This window comes from Triticum aestivum, chromosome 5B (assembly GCF_018294505.1).
Source record: "Triticum aestivum cultivar Chinese Spring chromosome 5B, IWGSC CS RefSeq v2.1, whole genome shotgun sequence".
Lineage (NCBI taxonomy): Eukaryota > Viridiplantae > Streptophyta > Magnoliopsida > Poales > Poaceae > Triticum > Triticum aestivum.
This window is the reverse complement of record NC_057807.1, coordinates 402,398,575-402,419,219: the sequence shown is the minus strand read 5'-3', so window position 1 is coordinate 402,419,219 and position 20,645 is coordinate 402,398,575.

Genomic DNA, 20,645 nt, shown 5'->3' with positions numbered 1-20,645 from the left:
GAGAAATCATCATCATCATCACCAACAACTCTCCCATCTTGGGGGGGGGGGATATCCGTTGCCACCTTCAACAACACCATCTCCTCTCAAACCCTAGTTCATCTCTTGTGTTCAATATTTGTACCGGAACTATAGATTGGTGCTTGTGGGTGACTAGTAGTGTTGATTACATCTTGTAGTTGATTACTATACGGTTTATTTGGTGGAAGATTATATGTTCAGATCCATTATGTTATATAATACCCCTCTGATCATGAGCATGATTATCATTTGTGAGTAGTTACTTTTGTTCTTGAGGTCACAGGAGAAATCTTGTTGCAAGTAATCATGTGAACTTGATATGTGTTTGATATTTTGATGGTATGTATGTTGTGATTCCCTTAGTGGTGTCATGTGAACGTAGACTACATGACACTTCACAATACTTGGGCCTAAGGGAATGCATTGTGGAGTAGTTATTAGATGATGGGTTGCGAGAGTGATAGAAGCTTAAACCCTAGTTTATCCGCTAGTTCATAAGGGGCTGATTTGGATCCAAAAGTCTATTCATATGGTTGGATTTATTATTAATACTTTTCTCGTAGTTGAGGATGCTTGCGAGGGGGTTAATCATAAGTAGGAGGTTTGTTCAAGTAAGAACAATACCTAAGCACCGGTCCACCCACATATCAAATTATCAAAGTAGCGAACATGAATCAAACCAACATGATGAAAGTTACTAGATGAAATTTCGTGTACCCTCAAGAACGCTTTGCTTATCATAAGAGATAGTTTTGGCCTATCCTTTGCCTCAAAAGGATTGGGCTAGCTTGCTGCACTTTTGTTACCTTTACTGTTACTTGCTCGTTACAGATTATCTTGCTATCAAAAAAGTTGTTACCTACAATTTCTATCCTTGCAGACATTACCTTGCTGAAAATCACTTGTCATTTCTTTCTGCTCCTCGTTGGGTTCGACACTCTTACTTATCGAAAGGACTATGATTGATCCCCTATACTTGTGGGTCATCATCAGCAGATGGAGGTAGTAAACTTAGCTCTGCAGTTGATGATGTAATTCTCCATGAACCACCATCCTAGTTGTTTGCTCTAACTTTGCGGTGTCATATGTGGTTGTATGCTGCACATGGTGTCTAGCTAGTATTCAAAGGCTGAAGCCGGTCTTTATTAAGATAGGAAAGATTTTTTTACATCACGGCAACGACCGCAAAGAGTACAAGACCACAGAGCACCATAAGCCAAATAGGCAAGGGACGAGCCGAGTCAGTGACAAGCCCATCACAAACATGCATCACGTGCAAGCCAACTAAAATGCCACAATGGTGGCAAAGCAGCCCGCCTCCCGCCAGGCTCTCACTTCCTCGATGATCATGCTCACCACTCCAGTTGGGTGTCTAGCTTCTATTTCTTCCAATTTGGTTAAATTGCGTCTACTTACTTTACACATTATGCCTTTGAATATGACATGCCTTCCTGTTTTTGCTACATACTACACCTATCTATTAACCATGTACTTACATCAAACTAATGTTCTTGTGTCTCCCTCATCAATTACTTATGATAAGACAGTCAGACCCATGGATTAGTGTGAGAAACGATAGTCTTTTAAGACTGTAGTGTCAGCCTTCCCACATGATTCTCAAAAACAGCAAACGCTAGATGAAGATAGGCAGCGTATCTCTGTAGTTGATGACCGCATTTCCCCTACACCACCATCGCAGGTGCCTGCTCTAACTTGGCAGTGTGATATGTGGTTGCATGTTGCATATGGTATCTAGCTTGTAATTCTTATAATTTGGTTAAATTGCATGTGCTATTCTGCTTAGTTTATACATTATACATGTTAATGTGACATGTCTTCCTGTATTTGAAGAAAATAATGTGACATTATACATAAATATCGGCATCATGGCCACAAGAATAGCAAGCATAATGTTCATCAAGGGATATTCCAATAAAATCAATGGAATCATAATTATCTATAAATTCATACATATCATTATTTGAAGAAAATAAGGGACTATTCTGCTTAGTTTATACATTATACATGTTAATGTGACATGTCTTCCTGTATTTGAAGTAAAATTTCCCACAAATTTTTGTGAAAAGTCAAAATGCCTTCAGAAAGACAATTTAAGTGGAAAAGGATGGGTGAGTAACATAGCTTGGACTTTTTGTGGTAGAGACGAGTCAATAAAAATCATCTTGTTGTGCAATGTTCTATGTCCAGGATGCCATGGAATGTACTAAAATGTGCTTTTCATTTATTGGATTTACCTGGTAACATTCGTGGCTCGTTTGATGTGTGGATCAAAAAATTTGGTTAGGCTGAGAGACACCCGATGATGGTTGGTGCCTTAGCTATATTATAGATTTTTTAATGATTGGGTTCGTCTTATAGAAGAAACAGGTAAGCTAAAAAACTCTTAGATGGGGAATATGTTAGGACTGATTGCAAATAAGGTCTTGAAAGTGGTGCATGGCTAGCGGGTGGGGTAGACAGGATCTGTTAGGGAATGTAGCATGCAATTTCAAAAAAATTCCTACGATCATGCAAGATCTATCTTGGAGATGCATAGCAACGAGAGGGGAGAGTGTGTCCACATACCCTCATAGAACGAAAGCAGAAGCGTTAGTTTAACGCGGTTGATGTAGTCGAACGTCTTCACGATCCAACCGATCTTAGTACCGAACGTACAACACCTCCATGTTCAGCACATGTTTTGCTCGATGACGTCCCTCGAACTCTTGATCCAGCAGAGGGTCAAGGGAGAGTTCTGTCAGCACGAGGCGTGGTGACGGTGATGGTGATGTGATCCGAGTAGGGCTTCGCCTAAGCACTACGATGCTTTGACCGGAGGAGTAAACTGTGGAGGGGAGCACCGCACACGGCTAAGAGAACAACTGATGTGTCTTTGGGGTTCCCCCTGTCCCCGTATATAAAGGATGGAGAGGAGGAGGCCGGCCACCAAGGGGCGCACCATTGGGGGAAACCGACTAGGATTCCCAATCCTAGTCGCCCCCCCCCCTTGCCATTCTTTCAGAGGGGAACAAGGGAAGGAGAGGGAAAGGGGGCGCCGCCCCCTCCCCTAGTCCAATTCGTACTACCATGGGGGTGTGTGGCCACCCCTTGGAGCCCTCCTCTCTCTCCACTAAGGCCCATGTAGGCCCAATACTTCCCGGGGGGGTCCGGTAACCCCTTGGTACTCCGGTAAAATACCCGAACCACTCGAAACTATTCTGAAGTCCGAATACTACCTTCCTATATATGAATCTTTAACTCTCGACCATTTCGAGACTCTTGTCATGTCCGTAATCTCATCTGAGACTCCAAACAAACTTCGATCACCAAAACACACAACTCATAATACAAATCGTCATCGAACATTAAGCGTGCAGACTGAGGGAGTCCTGGATTCAGGGGTCCTGAGGAGTCCGGCCCAGTAGTATGGCCGAGTTGGATGGGCCGTACAAGAACAAACTAAAGCTTATCCTCCGTGTCCGGATGGGACTTCTCAATATGTAGATGGCAAGATTAGAGTCCGGAAGTTTCCTTCCCTGATGAACCGACCTTGTATGAACCCTAGGCCCCTCCGGTGTGTATATAAGCTGGAGGGATTAGTCCATGGAGGCTATCTTCTTTACCATCATTGGAATACTCATAGGCTAGACATCTATGGTTTAGCCATTACGATCTTGAAGTAGATCAACTATTGTAAACTCTATACTCGTCGAATATAATCAAGCAGGAGTAGGGTTTTACGTCCCTTAAGAGGGCCCGAACCTGGGTAAACATTGTGTCCCTTGGTCCCTTGTTACCATTGATCCTTAGATGCAGATCTTGGGGCCCCCTACCCGAGATCCGTCGGTTTTGACACCGACATTGGTGCTTTCATTGAGAGCTCTGACGTGTTGTCTACAAAAATGATCTATGGCTCGCCTAGTCATTAACAACAATATAACTTCCGGAGGGTGCCTAGCTTCTGGGCAGACCCTCCAGCTCGGCGGTTTCATCATAGGGGATCACGTGGCCGTCGAGCCCACAACTCCCCCCATGGCCGCCGGACACCGTCTTTGCATCAGCCCCAAGTACTCCGAAAAGTTGGATCCGTTGGATGTTCTGTCTTTAAATGAACTGCTCGACCGCATCACTGCCCTGGGGGTCTCAACAGACTATGATCGGATCGGGATCAAGCCTGACCATAGGGAAATTAATCGCCCGCCGATCACCCACCTCGTAGCGGTCATTGAGGAACCGACCAGAGACACTTCCCTCCCTATATTGAAGGCCAAGTATGTTCGGGTCCCTGAATCCCCTGAGCCGGATACTCCCCCCTTGGACGAGGCCTCACGCCCTCCGGACTCTGGCTCAAGCATAGGATTACAGGAGTCCTTGTGCCTCCCTGGACCCAAACCGGTCGCATCGGAGACCATTCTAGCTCCGAACACAAATATGGGACGGGATCCAACATTTAATCCACCCACCCACCACAATCTATATTCTCCAAGCAACTCAGGTCCTCCGGATATATACGACCTGATGTATGTGTGGCAGCAGCCTCAGGAAATGGTCCACCACTTTTAGGCTAGATTCCTGCTTGTTAAAAACAGGATCGAGGATGCTACCACTTGAGCTTGCGTCGGTTTTCCCTTGAATAGGAAAGGGTGATGCAGCAAAGTAGCGTACGTATTTCCCTCAATTTTGAGAACCAAGGTATCAATCCAGTAGGAGACGACGCACAAGTCACCGAATACCTGCACAAACAATCAAGAACTTGCAACCAACGCGATAAAGGGGTTGTAAATCGCTTGACAGTCACTCACAAAAGTGAGATGTGATAGAGATAGATAAATGGTAAAGTAAATATTTTTGGTATTTTTGATTTATAAATTGGAAAGTAAATATTGCAAAATAGTAGATCGGAAACTAGCAAGACGTAAACGAAATTCAATATAATGGAAAAGATATTCAATATAATGGAAAAGAGACCCAGGGGCCATTGCTTTCACGAGTGGCTTCTCTCAAGATAGCATATATTATGGTGGGTGAACAAATTACTGCCGAGCAATTGATAGAAAAGCGCATAATTATGATGACATCTAAGGCAATGATCATCAACATAGGCATCATGTCTATGTAAAGTAGACCGACTCCTGCCAGCATCTGCTACTATTACTCCACACATCGAGCGCTATCCAGCATGCATGTAGAGTATCAAGTTCATTAAGCAAGATGACATGATGTAGAGGAATTAACTCAAGAAATATGATGAAACCCCCATATTTTTATCCTCGATGGCAACAATACAATACGTGCCTTGTTGCCCCTACTGTCACTGGGAAAAGACACCGCAAGATTGAACCCAAACCTAAGCACTTCTTTCGTGGCAAGAAAGATCAATCTAGTAGGCCAAACTAAACCGAAAATTTGAAGAGACTTGCAAGGATATCAAATCATGCATATAAGAATTCAGAGAAGAACCAAATAATATTGATAGATAATCTTGTTCATAAATCCACAATTCATCGGATCTCGGCAAACACACCGCAAAAGAATATTACATCGAATAGATCTCCAAGAACATTGAGGAGAACTTTGTATTGAGAATCAAAGAGAGAGAAGAACCATCTAGCTAATAACTATGTACCCGAAGGTCTGTGGTAAACTACTCATGCTTCATCGGAGAGCTAATGGTGTTGATGTAGAAGCCCTCCGTGATCGAATCCCCCTCCGACAGATCGTTGGAAAAGGCCCCAAGATGGGATCTCACGGGTACAGAAGGTTGCAGCGCTGGAAAAGTGGTTTCGTGGCCCCCCTGATGTTTTTAGGGTATAAGAGTATATATAGGCGAAAGAACTAGGTCGGTGGAGCTACGAGGGGCCCATGGGGGTGGGGCGCACCTACCCCTTGGGTGCGCCATCCTGCCTCGTGGTCACCTTGTTACGTCTCCGACTTCATCTCCAAGTCTTCTGGTTTGCTTTCGGTCCAAGAAAGATCATCGTGAAGGTTTCATTCTATTTGGTATTCCGTTTCTGCAAAACTCTAAAATAGGAAAAAAACAGAAACTGGCGTTGGCCCCTCAGTTAATAGGTTAGTCCCCAAAACAATATAAAAGAGCATATTAAAGCCCATTAAACATCCAAAACAGATAATATAATGGCATGGAACAATCAAAAATTATAGATACGTTGGAGATGTATCAAGCATCCCCAAGCTTAATTCCTGCTCGTCCTCGAGTAGGTAAATGATAAAACAGAATTTTTGATGTGGAATGCTACCTAACATATTTATCAATGTAATTTTCTTTATTGTGGCATGAATGTTCAAATCCAAAAGATTCAAGAAAAAAGTTTAATATTGACATAAAAGCAATAATACTTCAAGCATACTAACAAAGCAATCATGTCTTCTCAAAATAACATGGCCAAAGAAAGCTATCCCTACAAAATCATATAGTCTGGCTATGCTCTATCTTCATCACACAAAGTATTTAATCATGCCCAACCCTGATGACAAGCCAAGCAATTGTTTCATACTTTTTATGTTCTCAAACCTTTTCAATCTTCACGCAATACATGAGTGTGAGCCATGGATATAGCACTATGGTGGAATAGAATATGGTGGTTGTGGGGAAGACAAAAAGGAGGAAGATAGTCTAACATCAACTAGGCGTATCAATGGGCTATGGAGATGCCCATCAATAGATATCAATGTGAGTGAGTAGGGATTGCCATGCAACGGATGCACTAGAGCTATAAGTGTATGAAAGCTCAAAAAGAAACTAAATGGGTGTGCATCCAACTTGCTTGCTCACGAAGACCTAGGGCACTTTGAGGAAGCCCATCATTGGAATATAAAAGCCAAGTTCTATAATGAAAAAAAATCCCACTAGTATATGAAAGTGACAACATAGGAAACTCTCTATCATGAAGATCATGGTGCTACTTTGAAGAACAAGTGTGGAAAAAGGATAATAGCATTGCCCCTTCTCTCTTTTTCTCTCATTTTTTTATTTGGGCCTTTTCCTTTTTTATGGCCTATTTTTTCTCTCTTTTTTTATTTTTTTATTTTTCGTCCGGTGTCTCATCCCGACTTGTGGAGGAATCATAGTCTCCATCATCCTTTCCTCACATGGGACAATGCTCTAATAATGAAGATCATCACACTTTTATTTACTTACAACTCAAGAATTACAACTCAATACTTAAAACAATATATGACTCTATGTGAATGCCTTTGGTGGTGTACTGGGATGTGCAATGATTCAAGAGTGACATGTATGAAAAAATTATGAACGGTGGCTTTGCAACAAATACGATGTCAAATACATGATCATGCAAAGCAATATGACAATGATGGAGTGTGTCATAATAAACGGAACAGTGGAAAGTTGCATGGCAATATATCTCGGAATGGCTATGTAAATGCCATAATAGATAGGTATGGTGGATGCTTTGAGGAAGGTATATGGTGGGTGTATGGTACCGGCGAAAGTTGCACGGCACAAGAGAGGCTAGCAATGGTGGAAGGGTGAGAGTGTGTATAATCCATGGACTCAACATTAGTCATAAAGAACTCACATACTTATTGCAAAAATCTATTAGTTATCGAAACGAGGTACTACGCACATGCTCCTAGGGGGGATAGATTAGTAGGAAAATACCATCGCTCGTCCCCAACCGCCACTCATAAGGAAGACAATCAATAAATAAATCATGCTCCAACTTCATCACACAACGGTTCACCATACGTGCATGCTATGGGAATCAAAAACTTTAACACAAGTATCTCTCAAATTCACAATTAATCTACTAGTATGAATCTAATATCACCATCTTCATATCTCAAAACAATCATAAAGAATCAAACTTCTCATAGTATTCAATGCACTTTATATGAAAGTTTTTATTATACCCATCTTGGATGCCCATCATATTAGGACTAATTTTATAACCAAAGAAAATTACCATGATGTTCTAAAAGACTCTCAAAATAATATAAGTGAAGCATGAGATTTCAACAATTCCTATAAATAAAACCACCGTCGTGCTCTAAAAAGATATAAATGAAGCACTAGAGCAATATTGTCAAGCTCAAAAGATATAAGTGAAGCACATAGAGTATTCTAACAAATCACAATTAATGTGTGTATCTCCCAAAAGGTGTGTACATCAAGTATGATTATGGTAAACTAAAAAGCAAAGACTCAAATCATACAATACGCTCCAAGAAAAACACATATCATGTGGTGAATAAAAATATAGCCTCAAGTAAAGTTACTGATAGACGAAGACGAAAGAGGGGATGCCTTCCGGGGCATCCCCAAGCTTAGGATTTTTGTTGTCCTTGAATTTTACCTTGGGGTTCCTTGGGAATCCTGAAGCTTAGGCTCTTTCCACTCCTTATTCCAAAATCCATCAAGTCCTTACCCAAAACTAGAAAACTTCACAACACAAAACTTCAATAGAAAATCTTATGAGCTCCGTTAGTATAAGAAAATAAATCACCACTTCAAGGTATTGTAATGAACTCATTACTTATTTATATTGGCATTAAACCTACTGTATTACAAATTCTATATGGTTCATACCCCCCGATACTATTCATAGATTTATCAAAATAAGCAAACAACACACGAAAAACAGAATCTGTCAAAAACAGAACAGTCTGTAGTAATCTGTAACTTTCGAATACTTCTGTAACTCCAAAAATTCTGAAATAAATTGGTGGACGTGAGGAATTTGTCTATTAATCTTCTTCAAAGAGAATAAACCAAAAATGACTCTTCTATAAAAAATTACAATTAATCTCGTGAGCGCAAAAGTTTCTGTTCTTTACAGCAAGATCGCAAAGACTTCACCCAAGTCTTCCCAAAGATTCTACTTGGCACAAGCACTAATTAAAACATACAAACAGATATAACCAGAGGATAGATAAATTATTTATTACTAAATAGGAGAAAAAAGTAAAGAACAAAAATAAAATTGGGTTGCCTCCCAACAAGCACTATCGTTTAACGCCCTTAGCTAGGCATTGATAATTTTAATGATGCTCATATGAAAGACAAGAATGAAACACAAAGAGAGCATCATAAAACATACTAAAATCACACCTAAGTCCAACATACTTCCTATGCATAGGCATTTTATAACAAACAAATTATCAAGGCAAGCAAAAACTAGCATATGCAAGGAAGAAGAAAGAGACGATAGCAATCTCAACATAACGAGAGGTAATTTAGTAACATGAAAATTTCTACAACCATATTTTCCTCTCTCATAATAATTCCATGTGGGATCATAAGAAAATTCAACAAAATAGCTATCAAATAAAATATTTTCAACACGATCCACATGCATGCGAAGTTGACACTCTTCCAAAATAGTGGGATTAACATTAACTAAAGTCATGACATCTCCAAACCCACTTTTATCAAACAAATCATAAGATTGAACATTCTCCAAATATGTGGGATCTAAAGTTGACACTCTTACAAACCCACTTTCAATAATATTGCAAACACTATTATCAATCTCATATTCATCATGGGGCTTAAATAAATTTTCAAGATCATAAGAAGAATCACCCCAATCATGATCATTGCAACAAATAGTAGTCATAGAAAAACTAGCATCCCCAAGCTTGGGGTTTTGCATATCATTAACACAATTGACATTAATAGAAGTTATAATAACATCATTGCAATCATGCTTTTCATCGAAGGAACTATCAAGTATGGGTGCAATAGCAACAATCTCATGTTTAACATAAGGGACTATAGCAAATTCATCTCCATAAATATCGGCATCATGGCCACAAGAATAGCAAGCATAATGTTCATCAAGGGATATTCCAATCAAATCATTGGAATCATAATTATCTATAGATTCATACATATCATTATTGAGAATCAAAGAGAGAGAAGAAGCCATCTGCCTAATAACTATGGACCTGAAGGTCTATGGTAAACTACTCACGCTTCATCGAAGAAGTAATGGTGTTGATGTAGAAGCCCTCCGTGATCGAATCCCCCTTCGGCAGATCGCCGGAAAAGGCCCCAAGATGGGATCTCATGGGTATAGAAGGTTGCGGCGATGGAAAAGTGGTTTTGTGGCTCCCCCTGATGTTTTTAGGGTATAAGAGTATATATAGGCGAAAGAACTAGGTAGGTGGAGCTACGAGGGGCCCATGAGGGTGGGGGCGCGCTTACCCCCTTGGGCGCGCCCTCCTGCCGCCTCATTACGTCTCCGACTTCATCTCCAAGTCTTCTGGTTTGCTTTCGGTCCAAGAAAGATTGTCGTGAAGGTTTCATTCTATATGGACTCCGTTTGGTATTCCTTTTCTGCAAAACTCTAAAATAGGCAAAAAAAAATAGAAACTGGCATTGGGCCCTCGGCTAATAGGTTAGTCCCAAAAATAATATAAAAGATCATATTAAAGCCCATTAAACATCCAAAAAAGATAATATAATAGCATGGAACAATTAAAAATTATAGATACGTTGGAGACGTATTAGAGGACTGCCCAGACAACGACCTAGTTTTTGTTTTTCACCGTAACTGCACCGATGAGGGAATATTAAATGCCATCGACCATCGCCACATACAGAGCTTTACGGAGCTATCACAAGAAGTGCAAAAGTAATATGCGATGGAAAGCACATGGAGGGCCCAGAAAACTCAACTAGAGCACGCTGCCTTCAAGCAGTATGCGGCCCAGACTAAGTGGATACATCCTGGCGGGTCACCCGACCACCAATCTATGGGCGGGAAAAATAAACCCTTCGCGGGCCATGGGTTCGTTCTTGACAAGCTACTGGACAAACCCTGCCTGATTCACGCCACTCTGCGCATAGTCCCAACCCATTGCCTCTGAGCATGCTGGGTACTCTGACAAGTAGCAAAAAGTGGCGAGACCATCCTCACCACAACGCTAGAGAAATACTCTCCGGAGAGGGACAACTTCAACATCCTAACAGTCTTCGAGACATTCTCTTCGAACAATCAGCGCAAGCGGGCGCTTCGCGACCTCGACAACGACCTAGTTTTTGTTTTTCACCGTAACTGCACCGATGAGGGAATATTAAATGCCATCGACCATCGCCACATACAGAGCTTTATGGAGCTATCACAAGAAGTGCAAAAGTAATATGCGATGGAAAGCACATGGAGGGCCCAGAAAACTCAACTGGAGCACGCTGCCTTTAAGCAGTATGCGGCCCAGACTAAGTGGATACATCCTGGCGGGTCACCCGACCACCAATCTATGGGCGGGGAAAATAAACCCTTCGCGGGCCACGGGTTCGTTCTTGACAAGCTACTGGACAAACCCTGCCTGATTCTCGCCACTTTGCGCACAGTCCCAACCCATTGCCTCTGAGCATGCTGGGTACTCTGACAAGTAGCAAAAGGTGGCGAGACCATCCTCACCACAACGCTAGAGAAATACTCTCCGGAGAGGGACAACTTCAACATCCTAACAGTCTTCGAGACATTCTCTTCGAACAATCAGCGCAAGCGGGCGCTTCGCGACCTCGACAAAGTCCACCAAGTCACCGCACTAAGCCAAAGGCTCGGTCAGTCCGAGCACCCGCATACTTAGTACTAAACCCCATCATTGATGGCTCTCGGCTTACTAAAGTGCTCATGAACGGCGGCAGCGGACTCAACCTCATCTATGCGGAAACGCTCGATAAAATGCAGATGGATAGATCGAGCCAAGCAATACCACATTTCAAGGTATTATCCCCAGCCGAGAAGCACACTGCTCGGGAAAAATTAAACTGGATGTGGTATTCAGCATGCCCGAAAACTATAGATCCGAAGGGTTGCTCTTTCATGTGGTCCCCTTCAACAGTGGGTATCACGCAATCCTCGGTCGGGATGCTTTCTCCCACTTTCAAGCTATACCCCATTACGGGTATATGACACTCAAAATGCCCGGACCTAATAGAATCATCACAATTTCGAGCGAACCGTACAAAGCCCTTTGTGCTGAAAACAAAACTGCATCCTTGGCCCTCGAAGCACTATCCGAAGCCCTAGCAGCGGAGGAACTGACCACCCTACGGTCCACGATAGACAGGGACAATGTGATTCTCGATAAGAGGTCCAAATCCACCTCTTTCAAGCCAGCCAAGGAAATAGTCAAATTCCAAGTGCACCGGACAAACCCTAACAAAATAGCATCTATCGAAGCATAGTTGGATCCGGCAGTGGATGCCGCCCTACGCACATTCCTACGAGAGAACTGGGATATCTTTGTCTGGCACCCTTCAGACATGCCCGGCATCCCAGCAAGACTAGCCAAACACAGTCTTAATGTAATCAAGGGATTCAAACCCGTGAAGAAGACACTACTATGATTCTTTAAACCCAAGCGTCAAGCCATGGAAGAAGAGCTAGCTAAGTTGTTAGAGGTTGGGTTTATTAGGGAAATTAAACATGTCGATTGGTTAGCCAACTTGGTGATGGTACCAAAGAAGGATAAATCATGGCACCTGTGTGTTGATTTCAAGGACCTCAACCAGGCTTTCCCTAAAGACCCCTTCCCATTGCCTCGCATCGACCAAATCATTGACGCAATAGTAGGGCACGACTCTCTGTGCTTCCTCGACGCCTATTCTGGATACCATCAAATTAAGATGAAGGAATCAGGCCAGGCTGCAACCGCGTTCGCCACTTATGGTCCCTTCTGCTTCAACACTATGCCCTTCGGACTCAAAAACCCTGGGGCTACCTACCAGCGTATGATTCAAACTTGCCTGAAAAAACAAAAGGCAAAACGGTCGAAGCATATGTGGATGACATGGTCATTAAGACAAAACACTTGGAGATACTAGTGGATGATCTCCACCTCACCTTCGACAACCTCCAAACATACGATATACGGCTTAATCCGGAAAAATGTGTCTTCGGAGTTCCGGCCGGAAAATTGCTCGGGTTTATTGTTTCCCATGGAGGAATTGAAGCAAACCCAGATAAGATCCGAGCGTTGTCACAATTGGCCACACCAACAGACTTAAAGCAAGTCCAGAAACTAGTTGGGTGTGTCACGGCCTTAAGACGCTTTATCTCCAAATTGGGAGAAAAGGCTCTACCACTCTACAAGCTACTAAGGCGCACAGACAACTTCAAATGGACGGACGCTGCCACAGCCGGACTGGAAGAGATTAAAACCCTCCTGGCAAGCAACCCAATCCTAGCTATACCAGGTGTTGGAGAGCCCATGTTATTATATATTTCGGCAACTAACCAAGTGGTTAGTGTTGTGCTCGTCATCGAACGAGGGGAAGAGTGATATAAATTCCCCACCCAAAAACCAGTCTATTATGTATCGGAGGTCCTTACACCTTGCAAATCCCAATACCCCCACTATCAGAAGATAGGCTACACAGTCTTCATGGCATCCTGTAAACTGTGACACTACTTTCAAGAGTGTTCGATCACAGTGGCATCTGAAGTACCACTCAATGACATTATTAATAACAGGGACGCCACTGGCCACATAGCCAAATGGGTCATCGAGCTCTTACCATTCGAAATCATATACAAGCCACGCCGAGCTATTAAATCCTAGGTGTTGGCCGACTTTGTCACTGAATGGACGGAAGCCGAACACCCTAAAGAGTATAGCTCATACTCCAATTGTATTATGTACTTTCACGACTCTAAAATGCTGGCCAGACTGCGGGCTGGTGTAATCCTAAAATCCCCTACTAGGGACACAGTTCGCTTTGTACTACAAATTATGTACACAGACTCTAACAATGCAGGCGAGTACGAGGCGCTGCTACATGGTCTTCGCATGGCCGTCTCCATGGGTATATAACTCTTGGAGGTGCGCGGTGATTCGAACCTCGCAATTTCTTAGGTCAATGGAGAGTTTGACGCAAAGGACCCAACATATTGAAACACCATATTAAAAATATCAACTTGGTTCGAAGGACTTGAGTTTCATCATGTTGCTCGAGAGAATAATCAGGCAGCTGGCATCCTCGCTCATATGGGCGCTAAGCGCGCCCCTGTGCCACCTAAAAACTTTGTGGAAAGGCTCTTTAAGCCATTCGTGGTGTGGCAGGGTGAGAGCGGAGAAGGCAATACAGACCGGATCACACCCCCAGCTGTCAAACAGAATGCAGACGCCGTCGAGGGTCTGGATATCGGGATAACACCCTCTGCTCACGAGATCATGGAGATTATTGCTCCCTGGACCGAACCATTCCTGGCCTACCTTAATAGGTAGGAGCTCCCTAACGATCAAAACGAAGCTCGGTGCATAGTTCGGCACTCTAAAGCCTTTAAAGTGCATGAGGGTGAACTGTACAAAAGAAGTACAATCGGAGTCCTTCAAAGGTGTATCTCCTAAGAGGAGGGAAGGCAACCCTTGGCAGAAATACATGCCGGTCTCGGTGGTCATCACGCTGCAGCTCAAGCCCTCATAAGTATGGCATTCCGGACAGGGTTTTTCTGGCCCACGGCTCGAGCAGATGCTCACGCCCTTGTCCAACATTGCATGGGTTGTCAGCTTTTTGCCAATCAAAGTCACATGCCTCCCACCGCATTAAGAACAATCCCCATTACTTGGCCCTTTGCAGTCTGGGGGCTTGATATGGTCGGACCCCTGATACGTCTCCAACGTATCTATAATTTATGAAGCATTCATGCTATTTTATTATCTGTTTTGAATGATTATGGGCTTTATTATACACTTGTATATTACTTTTGGGACTAACCTATTAACCGGAGGCCCAGCCCATATTGTTGTTTTATTGCCTGTTTCAGTATTTCGAAGAAAAGGAATATCAAACGGAGTCCAAACAGAATGAAACCTTCGGCATCGTGATTTTTTGGAAGAATATCATCCTGGAGGCTTGGATATCAAGTCAGAAGATACTCGAGGAGCCCAGGAGATAGGGGCGCGCCCTCCCCCCCCCCCTCCCCTACAGGGCATGGCCCCCTGTCTCGTGGACCCCTCGAGCACCTCCCGACCGACTTCGTTTGCCTATATATTCCCCCGTACCCTAAAAACATCGAAAATCAAGATAGATCGGGAGTTCCACCGCTGCAGGCCTCTGTAGCCACCAAAAACCTCTCGGGAGCCCTTCCCGGCACCCTGCCGGAAGGGGGATCCTTCACCGGTGGCCATCTTCATCATCCCGGTGCTCTCCATGACGAGGAGGGAGTAGTTCACCCTCGTGGCTGAGGGTATGTACCAGTAACTATGTGTTTGATCGCTCTCTCTCTCTCTCTCTCTCTCTCTCTCTCTCTCTCTCTCTCTCTCTCTCGTGTTTTCTCTGGCGTTCCCTCTATGGCACGAGCTTGATGTATCCCGAGCTTTGCTATTGTAGTTGGATCTTATGATGTTTCTCCCCCTCTACTCTCTTGTGATGAATTGAGTTTCCCCTTTGAAGTTATCTTATCGGATTGAGTCTTTTATGAGAACACTTGATGTATGTCTTGCCGTGTTTATCTGTGATGACAATGGGATATCATGTGCCTCTTGATGTATGTTTTGGTGACCAACTTGCGGGTTCCGCCCATGAACCTATGCATAGGGGTTGGCACACATTCTTAACTCTCCGGTAGAAACTTTGGGGCACTCTTTGAAGTACTTTGTGTTGGTTGGATGAATCTGAGATTGTGTGATGCATATCGTATAATCATGCGATACTTGAGGTGACAATGGAGTATCTAGGTGACATTAGGGTTTTGGTTGATTTGTGTCTTAAGGTGTTATTCTAGTACGAACTCTTTTATAGATCAATCCGAAAGAATAACTTTGAGGTGGTTTCGTACCCTACCATAATCTCTACGTTTGTTCTCTGCTATTAGTGTCTTTGGAGTAACTCTTTGTTGCATGTTGAGGGCTTGTCATGTGATCTATCTATGTTATTATTGTTGAGAGAACTTGCACTAGCGAAAGTATGAACCCTAGGCCTTGTTTCCTATCATTGCAATATCGTTTACGCTCACTTTTACCATTTGTTACCTTGCTGTTTTTATAATTTCAGATTACAAATACCTTTATCTACTATCTATTTTGCATGTGTATCTTCATCTCTTCGCCGAACTAGTGCACCTATACAATTTACCATTGTATTGGGTGTGTTGGGGACACAAGAGACTCTTTGTTATTTGGTTGCAGGGTTGTTTCAGAGAGACCATCTTCATCCTACGCTTCCTACGGATTGATAAACCTTAGGTCATCCACTTGAGGGAAATTTGCTACTGTCCTACAAACATGTGCACTTGCAGGCCGAACAATGTCTACAAGAAGAAGGTTGTGTAGTAGACATCAAGCTCTTTTCTGGCGCCTTTGCCAGGGAGGTTAGCGCTTGAAGGTATATCTTTAGACCTTGCAATCGAGTCTTTTAGTTTCTTGTTTTATCACTAGTTTAGTCTATAAAAGAAAACTACAAAAAAATGGAATTGAATTTGTCTCATACGCTTCATCTTTTTACTATCTTTCATGAGAATGATGGAAAGGAAAATTGTGCTCAAGTGCTAGAAAAAGAATGCATTAAAATATTTGGTACTAGATTGTATGATGAGCATGATTACAATGTTGTTAGTATGAATTCCTTGAATATCCATGATGCTAATGATATGCAAAGCCACAAGCTTGGGGAAGCTATGTTTGATGAGGATGATATTTTTTGTCCCCCAAGTTTTGATGAGCAAATTTATTTTGACGATAGTATGCCTCCTATTTATGATGATGAAAGTGGGTTTGGAAGAGTGTCAACTTTAGGAAGTAATGATCCCACTATTTTGGAGGATGTTGAATCTTATTGTGATGAACATGAAAGTGGATTTGGAAGAGTGTCAACTTTATTTAGTGATGATTCCACTATTTCGGAAGAGGTTCCAATTGATTATGAGAACAAAGTTGCTATCTATGATGATTATTGTGATAACTTTTATGCTATTAGGAATAATGATAACCATTAAACTTGTCATCATGATTTTAGTTTTCAATTGGATTATGCCTCACATGATAATTATTTTGTTGAGTTTGCTCCCACTACTATTCATGAGAAGAATTTTGCTTATGTGGAGAGTAGTAAATTTTCTATGCTTGTAGATCATGAAAAGAATGCTTTAGGTGCTGGTTATATTGTTGAATTCATTCATGATGCTACTGAAAATTATTATGAGGGAGGAATACAAGCTTGTAGGAATTGCAATAATGTCAAGTTTCCTTTCTATGTGCTTAAAATTTTGAAGTTATGCTTGTTTTACCTTCCTATGCTAGTTAATTATTGTTCCCATAAGTTGTTTGCTCACAAAATCCCTATGCATAGGAAGTGGGTTAGGCTTAAATGTGCTAGTCATATGCTTCATGATGCTCCCCTTATGTTTCAATTCTTATCTTTTAAGTGAGCATCATTGCCATCATCATGCCTAGCTAAAAAGGCATTAAAGAAAAGCTCTTGTTGGGCGACAACCCAATATTTACCCTTACTGTTTATGTGTGTACACATGATTATTATACTGTAGTAATCATGTTTTATAGCTTTTGTTTCAATAAAGTGCCAAGTACAACCTTTGGGAAGACTTGGGTGAAGTCTTTATGATCATGCTGTAGAAAACAGAAACTTTAGCGCTCACGAGAATAGCTGCCTTTGTTTACTGGATAGTGCTTTTAGGTTGATTCTTTTTGAAGATTATTAATAGAAAAATTCCTAAGATCCACCAATTTATTTCATAATTTTTGGGGTTCCATAAGTTTGCGTTAGTTACAGATTGCTACAGACTGTTCTGTTTTTGACAGATTCTGTTTTTCGTGTGTTGTTTGCTTATTTCAATGCATCTATGGCTAGTAAATTAGTTTATAAACCATAACGAAGTTGGAATACAGTAGGTTTAACACCAAAATAAATAAAGAATTAGTTCATTGCAGTACCTTATGTGGTGGTTTTGTTTTCTTTCACTAACGGAGCTTACGAGTTTTGTTTTGAGTTTTGTGTGGTTGAAGTTTTCAAGTTTTGGGTAAAAGATTCGATGGAAAATGGAATAAAGAGTGGCAAGAGCCTAAGATTGGGGATTCCCAAGGCACCCCAAGGTAATATTCAAGGACAACCAAGAGCCTAAGCTTGGGGATGCCCCGGAAGGCATCCCCTCTTTCGTCTTTGTTCATCGGTAACTTTACTTGGAGCTATATTTTTATTCTCCACATGATAAGTGTTTTGCTTGGAGCATCATTTTATTTTGTTAGTATTTGCTTTCTGTTATTTATAATAATGTTTTGCATATTTAGTTTCAATAAAAATGTCGAGGATAGCCTTTGCCTCGCTTATTTTGCTAGTGTACATGTTGCTGTTTGAAAACAGAAAGTTTACCGCTGTTGCAAAAATTCCCTAGAAAAGTCAGAGAATGGTATAACATTGAATATTTTTGCATATTAATCTCTGATAAATTATTAGAGTGAGAATTTTAGTTCATAATTTTTGGAGTCAGGGAAGTATTGTTACTCTTGCATTCTTTACAGACTGTACTGTTTTGGCAGATTGCTGTTATGTTTGCATTGTTTGCGTATGTTTGCTCGTTTAATGATTATATTTGGGGATAGGAGTATTAAATATGCAGAGGCATTTAGTATTCAATGTTGAATAATAATTTTAGTGATTTGTTATAGTATAAAATGATAAGGTTTTGCATTGGTTTATACTAACCTATCTCACGAGTTCTTGTTGAGTTTGTTGTGAATGAAGCTTTTGATAAAAAGAAGAGAAACCATGATATGAAAGGAATTAAGGAGACACAAAAGCTCAATCTTGGGGATGCCCAAGGCACCCCAAGATAACATTTCAAGAAGTCTCAAGCATCTAAGCTTGGGGATGACCCGGTAGGCATCCCACCTTTCTTCTTCAACAACTATCGGTTAGTATTGGTTGAACCAAAGTTTTTGCTTCTTCACATGAGTTGTGCTATCATTGCATTGCCATTTTATTTTGCTATGCTTGCTGCTTGAATACAATACCAAGATCTGAAATTCCTTAATGAGAGAGAGTCTTCATATAGTTGCATAATTATTTAGCTACTCATTGATCTTCACTTATATCTTTTTGGAGTAGTTTGTCATTTACTCTTGTGCTTCACTTATATCCTATGAGTAAATGGTTGAATGAGTTGAATGTCATAAATCTGAAATTATATATGTTTCATTTGCTTATCCCATGGGGAGTAATGACTTCACATCTAAGAAGTAGAGGTTGTAAATTTATTGACGGTTAGCAAGCATTGTATTGGTCATTTGAACAATTCATGAAAGAATATTGAAGGAAGAGAGATTTCACATATAAATATATTATCATAGACATCTTTTATAATTGTGAGCACTCATTATGTATGACATGCTAAAGAGTTGATGTTGGACAAGGAAGACAACGTAATGGGTTATGTTTTCTCGCATCTCAATTAAAGTATATTGTCATGGATCATTCAAACATGTTGAGCTTGCCTTTCCCCCTCATGCTAGCCAAAAATTCCTAGCACCAAGTAGAGATACTACTTGTGCTTCCAAATATCCTTAAACCCAGTTTTGCCATGAGAGTCCACCATATCTACCTATGGATTGAGTAAGATCCTGCAAGTAAGTTGTCATCGGTGCAAGCAATAAAACTTGCTCTCTAAATATGCATGACTTATTAGTGTGGAGAAAATAAGCTTTGTACGAACTTGTTATGGAAGCAATAAAAGCGATGGACTGCATAATAAAGGTCCATATACAAGGGGCAATATAAAGTGACGTTCTTTCGCATTAAGATTTTGTGTATCCAACCCTAAAAGCGCATGACAACCTCTGCTTCCCTCTGCGAAGGGCCTATCTTTTACTTTATGTCTTTTACTTTATGCAAGAGTCAAGGTGATCTTCACCTTTCCCTTTTTCATTTTATCCTTTGGCAAGCACTTTGTGGTGGGGTGATCCTGATATATATAACCAATTGGATGTACATTAGCATGAACTATTATTGTTGACATCACCCAAAGGTGAATACATTTGGAGGCAACATTATAAGCCCCAATCTTTCTTTGTGTCTGATTAAAACTTCATAACCACAAGTATTGTGTGAGTGTTAGCAACTGTAGAAGACTATATGATAGTTGAGTATGTGAAGTTTGCTAAATCAAAGCTCTGACATAGACTCTTCCTGAAAGTAAGATGAATTGCAATTGTTTGATGACTAAGAATGAAGTTTGCTAGTTTTCAAGAAGTTTATGGTCTATGTTTCAACATGTGAATTGCTTGTTACGTTATCATGAAAAGTTTTATGAGATGAACTACTGTTATGACATATTATCATGCTAGTAAAGGTGACTGAAATTATCATTGATCAAACTTGTGCACCTCTAGCATTCACACTTCATAAATTCTTTCTTTATCATTTACCTACTCGAGGACGAGTAGGAATTAAGCTTGGGGATGCTTGATACGTCTCCAACGTATCTATAATTTATGAAGCATTCATGCTATTTTATTATCTGTTTTGAATGATTATGGGCTTTATTATACACTTTTATATTACTTTTGGGACTAACCTATTAACCGGAGGCCCAACCCATATTGTTGTTTTATTGCCTGTTTCAGTATTTCGAAGAAAAAGAATATCAAACGGAGTCCAAACGGAATGAAACCTTCGG